This window comes from Panulirus ornatus, chromosome 42 (assembly GCF_036320965.1).
Source record: "Panulirus ornatus isolate Po-2019 chromosome 42, ASM3632096v1, whole genome shotgun sequence".
Taxonomy (NCBI): Eukaryota; Metazoa; Arthropoda; class Malacostraca; order Decapoda; family Palinuridae; genus Panulirus; species Panulirus ornatus.
The window spans coordinates 27,957,363-27,964,709 of record NC_092265.1 but is presented as its reverse complement, the minus strand read 5'-3'; the positions used below and the strand labels follow the sequence as shown (position 1 = coordinate 27,964,709).

General features: G+C 33.6%; 2 non-coding genes across 2 annotated transcripts; one reads left to right on the top strand and one right to left on the bottom strand.

Annotated features, from left to right (window-relative positions):
• Positions 1–260: 260 nt before the first annotated feature.
• TRNAV-CAC (transfer RNA valine (anticodon CAC)) lies at positions 261–332 on the top strand. The gene has a single exon. It is a non-coding gene; the product is annotated as a tRNA-Val (tRNA).
• A 6,395-nt stretch (positions 333–6,727) lies between these two features.
• On the bottom strand, positions 6,728–6,799 carry TRNAM-CAU (transfer RNA methionine (anticodon CAU)). Its single transcript has one exon. It is a non-coding gene; the product is annotated as a tRNA-Met (tRNA).
• Positions 6,800–7,347: the final 548 nt, after the last annotated feature.

Here is a 7,347-nt window from a genome sequence, read left to right as displayed (position 1 = left end):
CTGGCTGTTGGAGGTTTGTATGTTCTATGAAGGTGCGCATTCATATGCACTTTGTTCGTATATATATATATATATATATATATATATATATATATATATATATATATATATATATCCTTCAGTATGTTTGCTTTCGATAATGAGGAACAGAAGTATAAGCCAAGCAAGTAGATTTCGTCAAAGACATCTCTCTTTTCTAAACGCTGCCTCGCAAAGATTTTCATTAATTCAAATTGAAGAAACAGATGTATTTTTCTATTGTCTGGTTAGCTCAGTGGTAGAGCGTGAGTCTCACACACTCAAGGTCGTGGGTTCGAGACCCACACCAGACATAATTTTTGTCTTTTTCTTTTTTCATTTTGTCCGCATCACATGTGTGCAACATTCAGTATGTTCGTCCAACGTTATAGCGAAGATCTTCACAATAAATTGGAGTTTTCAACCTTATCTGAAAGGGTCAGGTCCATCAAGACGTCCTTGAAATCTTCCAGAAGCTTCTGGCGATCCTCCTCCAACTGCTGGGCACATCAGAGTTAACATGGGCCGGACATCGGTTGTGGAACGACTTAATCTGCTTCCGGTAGTTAGCAGGGATGATGATGAGGGCTCTGACCTCATACCAGGTGAGCTTAGTTCTAGTCGATTGCATAGTTCCAGTCTATTGCTTAGTTCCAGTCTATTGCTTAGTTCCAGTCTATTTTTTAGTTCCAGTCTATTGCTTATTTCCAGTCTATTGTTTAGTTCCAGTCTATTGCAACGAAAATAAAAAAGTAAAACTCATTTCTTCGTGGAAAATTGAGAGGAAAACACGAGAGCAACATGGAGATTTACCCTGTGGTTATTTTGCCGGCTAGTCGGCAACGGTCGGTCAAACAGTATTTTGCCGTGGTAATCTCAGTGCTTTATATAATACTAAGTCCCAAAATATGTTCTTGGGGGCGAAGCTCAGTGGTAGAGCGCTCGCTTGGCATGCGAGAGGACCCGGGTTCAAACCCCGGCGCCTCCATTTTTTTATTTGGGAAATTTATTGTTTTCAGTCTTGTATATATATATATATATATATATATATATATATATATATATATATATATATATATATATATATGCATATATCGTCCGATCAGGGAAGTTAAGCAGCGTTGGGTCTGGTTAGTACTTGGATGGGTGACCGTCTGGGAACACCAGATGCTGTTATCCCTGGAGATAGGGAAATAAAGAATACTTGCCTCGGATTCCCTGTGTGTCGTACAAGGCGACTAAAAGGGGAGGGAGCGGGAGGCAGGAAATCCTTCCCTCTCATTTTCAATTTTCCAAAAGACGGAACAGAGAAGATATAAAGATATTGTTAAGATGTGACTAATATAAGATATAAGAATGAATGGAAGATACGGATGTAGCTGAAACAAGGAGTAATGAAGACTAAGGTGCAATGAAAATTATTCTGTAGTGAAGACAAATATGTATGTTGAAATTTTGTATTGACCATCAAGAAGTAATGATAATGATGAGAGTGTAGTGACGATGACGGTTTAGTTAGGGAGTGGTGACAATTGCCTTTACAATGATACTAAGGAGGTAACACAATGAGGAACAAAAACTTTCGAAAGCTACGTTCAAGTCAGACTTTGAACTAAGTTCGGTAAACAGAAGGATGATGTTAAGATGAGAGTGTAGTGAGAAAGAGCATAGTGATGATAAGGATATTGTCAAGATAGGTTGTAGTGAAGATACGAATGTAGTAGAGATAAGGGATATCAAAGAGTAAAGTTTATTCAAAATGATTATGTAGTGAAGATAAGAACTACTTTTAGTGAACATTAGGGAGTGCAATGATGATGGTATGGTAGAAATAACGGTGTAGTGAAGAAGAGGGTATAGCGAAGATATCATTAAGTGAAAATAAGCTAATAGTGAAGATACACGTTGGTGAATATGAGGTAGTAGTGAACTTAACCTTGTTGACCTGATCCCCCAAATCCTCCAAACTACGTTCAAGGGCGGATCCAAAGGCAACCGAAGAGGCTATTTCTCTGTGTATTGTTAGTGGTGGTAGTGGTGTGTAGGTGTGTGTAATCATCTATTTGCACTGTATTAGGAGGAAGGTTTACACTCGTGGGGTCCCGTGTAAGTACGTTGTTTGTGTGAGCGGGTAAAATCTAAAGCCTTCCCTGAAACCACCTAAGTCAAGATAAGGTCATATGAAGATGAGGTTGTAGTGAAGATTATAATAGGCCTTGCATAGAGAAGATAAAGGGATTAAGGAGAGGAGATATAGTAAAGAAGATTATAGTGAACACAAAAGGATTCAGGCTACGTGCAAGGTCGGCCTACGGGCTCAATTGAACTTATATTTTAGGTCAAAGGCATCACCAGTACACCCCGGTTAGCCTTAAAGTTTATCCGTGCACACACACACACACACACACACACACACACACACACACACACAAACACACACACACACACACACACAAACACACACACACACACACACACACATATATATATGTATATATATATATATATATATATATATATATATATATATATATATATATATATATATATATATATATATATATATATATATATATATATATATATATATATATATATATATATATATATATATATATATATATATATATATATATATATATATATATATATATATATATATATATATATATACATATATATATATATATATATATATATATATGTATATATATATATATATATATATATATATATATATATATATATATATATATATATATATATATATATATATATATATATATATATATATATATATATATGTATTATCCCTGGGGATAGGGGAGAAAAAATACTTCCCACGTATTCCCTGCGTGTCGAAGAAGGCGACTAAAAGGGGAGGGAGCGGGTGGCTGGAAATCCTCCCCTCTCTTGTTTTTTTTTTAATTTTCCAAAAGAAGGAACAGAGAATGGGGTCAGGTGAGGATAATCCCTATAAGGCCCAGTTCTCTGTTCTTAACGCTACCTCGCTAACGCGGGAAATGGCAAATAGTATGAAAGAATATATATATATATATATATATATATATATATATATATATATATATATATATATATATATATATATATATATATATATATATATATAGGAAAGGAAATGCCTTGATGAATAAGTGATGCCAAGATGTGTCCTACCTCAACGATTGTTGCAGCTGTCTGGTCGACCATTTCACCAATTCCAAAACGTCATTTTAAAGGAACACATTGAATTAAAGAAACTTGCAATGGAGGAGACTTTTCGCATTACAAGAGAGAAGAAACTTGCCTTTCAAATGGCAATACCGACATATTGGAAGAACCGGATAGCTATGATAGATTAAGGAATGAAAGCAATAGGCTACAAAATGACACTAAATTGTAAGTTGGACCATCTTATTAATAACAGCGACTGGACTAAGAACACAAACCCTTCTTTTGTGATAAACCTGTCTGATAAACAACTTGATAAAGATTCCTTGTGTGCATTAGGCTATGGATTAAGTTTTGTGTGCTCTAACAGGGAAGCCATCTGTGTAGATGTCACATAGTCTTTTTGTAATTTAGAGAAATACAGTAATTTAAATAGTGATGAAATTAATAACTGTAAGATCTAGTGTATACCGGTTTGACAAAACCAGTGAAATCTAGTTGCCCTAAAAGATTTATAAGAGCTATTAACACCTTAAAAGAAGGCAAGGATATAAATATTACTAAAGCAGATAAGGCTAACACTGTTACGATTTTAGGCAAAGTAACTATTTATCTAAATTGAATTTTCTTTTAAATGATGACACAACATATTCTAAACTCAGTAAAAAAAATCCCTTAGAAGCAGTTAATTCCCATTTCCATAAAGAAATGAAGGTGCTGTTGAAAGTTAATGGTTTTCTTATCAAAGTTTGTCATCTTTGTCCCCTTCATGCCCATATATGTATGGACTTATCAAAACACATAAACAGAATTTTCCAGCAAGACCTATAGTGAGTTCAGTAGGCTCCATCACATATAGATTGTCAAAATGGTTAGTTTCTTTATCGAACCATTTAGTGGGTAAGGTGTCAAATTCTAATATCAGGAACAATATACATTTAGTCAACAAGCTATACAATATCAATGCTAATTTTGATTTCAAACTAGTCAGCTTCGATGTTTCCTCACTTTTCACGAAAGTTCCAGTTGATGACCTTTTAGAATACTTATTTGATGTCTTGGATGATATTCACTTACCTGTTTCAAAGATTGTTTTCATTGATCTGATAAAATCATGTATAAAAGATTGTGTATTTCAATTGAAAAGAGATTATTTTGCTCAAAAATTTGGTATGGCAATGGGTAACCCTCTTTCACCTGCACTAAGTAATCTTTATATGGAATTTTTTGAAACAAAATTACTAAAGGATATTTTACCTTCTAATGCAATTTGGTGTAGGTTTGTAGATGATGTTCTTTGTGTTTGGCCAACAAATGAAAGTTTACAAATATTTCTCCCCTTACTTAACAATTTAGTACCTTCCATCAAATCTGCTGTAGAAAATGAAAATAATGATATGTTACCATTTTTAGATTGCATGATCCATAGACAAGGAAACAAGTTTAAGTTTAGCATATACAGAAAACCTACCAATGTCTGCTCATATATCCATTATTACTCATCTCAACATGACAGTTAAATTATCATCATTTCAATATATACATATATATATATGTTTACATATATATATATATATATATATATATATATATATATATATATATATATATATATATATATATATATATATATATATTTTTTTTTTTTTTTTTTTTATACTATTCGCCATTTCCCGCGATAGCGAGGTAGCGTTAAGAACAGAGGACTGGGCCTTTGAGGGAATATCCTCACCTGGCCCCCTTCTCTGTTCCTTCTTTTGGAAAATTAAAAAAAAACGACAGGGGAGGATTTCCAGCCCCCCGCTCCCTTCCCTTTTAGTCGCCTTCTACGACACGCAGGGAATACGTGGGAAGTATTCTTTCTCCCCTATCCCCAGGGATAATATATATATATATATATATATATATATATATATATATATATATATATATATATATATATATATATATATATATTATCCCTGGGGATAGGGGAGAAAGAATACTTCCCACGTATTCCCTGCGTGTCGTAGAAGGCGACTAAAAGGGAAGGGAGCGGGGGGCTGGAAATCCTCCCCTCTCGTTTTTTTTTCTTTCTTTTTTAATTTTCCAAGAGAAGGAACAGAGAAGGGGGCCAGGTGAGGATATTCCCTCAAAGGCCCAGTCGTCTGTTCTTAACGCTACCTCGGTGTCGCGGGAAATGGCGAAAAGGATGAAAAAAAAAATGTATATATATATATATATATATATATATATATATATATATATATATATATATATATATATATATATATATATATATATATATATATATATATATATATATATATATGTGTGTGTGTATGTTTACCAAATGGCGTCCTAACTTCTCTTCAATGTATATCAACTGACTGTTATATTCCTCTCTTGTGTCTCCCATGATGATGTGATTATTACACGAAAGTGCACTTGGGAACTTTTCATGTTTCATTTTTCCCGTGGACTCGTAGGAATATATATATGTATGTATATATATATATATATATATATATATATATATATATATATATATATATATATATATATATATATATATATATATATATATATATATTGGAAAGGATCACAATTTTGCGCATCATCAAGATATTCCTATAAGTCCACGGGGAAAATGAAACACGATAAGTTCCCGAGTGCACTTTCGTGTAAAACTCACACCATCAGGGGAGACAAAAGAGAGAAATATAACAGTCAGTTGATATACAACGAAGAGACGTAGCTAGGACGCCATTTGGTAAACATGTGATTGACCAAGACAGAGAACGAGCGTATCATAAACTTATCATTTTACAAATTTTATCAACACTAAAGTTATCTAATTTGTACAGACCATCACTGATATTGAGATTATAATTCTTTGTGTATTTAATAATAGAAGATTACTTCAGCTCTATTACCACTAGAAATATCATTGGATCTTCTATCATTAAATACACAAAGAATTATAATCCTATCATTAGTGATGGTCTATACAAATTAGATAACTTTATTCTGCACATTAGCCTTCTATTAACCCCGTTATCGCTGTCGTTTATCCGTTTATTTCTGGCATTTTCCTCAAAGTATACCTGACTTTATAAGACATTTTTCTAAACGAATTTTGGAAGTATTTATGGTTTTAGCATTCACTACGTCTGACGGTAACTCAATCCAGTGTTAAACCACACCTATAGGAAAAGAAACTTTATCCCACGTCCGTACTACATCATTTAGCTTTGAGTTTTATTCCATTTGTCCTGGTAACCGCATTTTCTTGTATTTCGAAAAGATGCTCGAGGTTTACTTTATTGAACTTATTCAGAATTTTGAACACTTGGATTAAGTCACTGCGAAGTCAACGTGTCTTAAGGGAGAAGAGATCAAATCATTATGGCCTCTCTTCGTATACCAGATTTCTAAAGGATGAATTCCAGATTTCTTCAACTTACCTGTCGGCTGATAGACAGAGAGAGAGAGAGAGAGAGAGAGAGAGAGAGCCTACCTACGAGTATTTACGATCACAAAAAAATACTGAAAACAAAGGCCCCGCCGGGAATCGAACCCGGACCAACTGTTTATGAGGCAGATGTGCTAACCACTACACCACGGAGCCACTTGTCAGTGGCGGAAAAATCTCTTATATATTAACAAACGTGACTGAGGACTTAAAGAATCTGGTACAAACATAATGGTTATTGTGATAGATTATTAGTTTATGATAAATATGTATTGTGTTGCATTATAATGGTTGTTCATAACCAAGATCTTTAAGCCTGAATCCTTAAGATTATATAAGATATAATAAAAACATGTTAGAAACATAAGAATTTGATTTTAAAGAACAGAACACATTGTCATGTGGGTATCTAAGTGAAAATGCAATACAAGGAGTTAGTTTAAGGCAGGAGTATTCTATCTTTGAACAAAATATCTACATCTACGTCCCTGATCTTTCATCATCATTTCTTATGTTTACTATCAAGAAATGTCTTTTATCTAACATAAAAATTCTGTATAGGTATTTGATTAATGTTCCCAACGACGCGTTGTATAACTCTTCGTTACTGAAGTTCATTTCGTGTAATAGATCATGTATTACAAAGTTGTGTCTATCCACACAGGTGTCACACGTCCCAGGTAAAGATATACTCTAGAGATAGT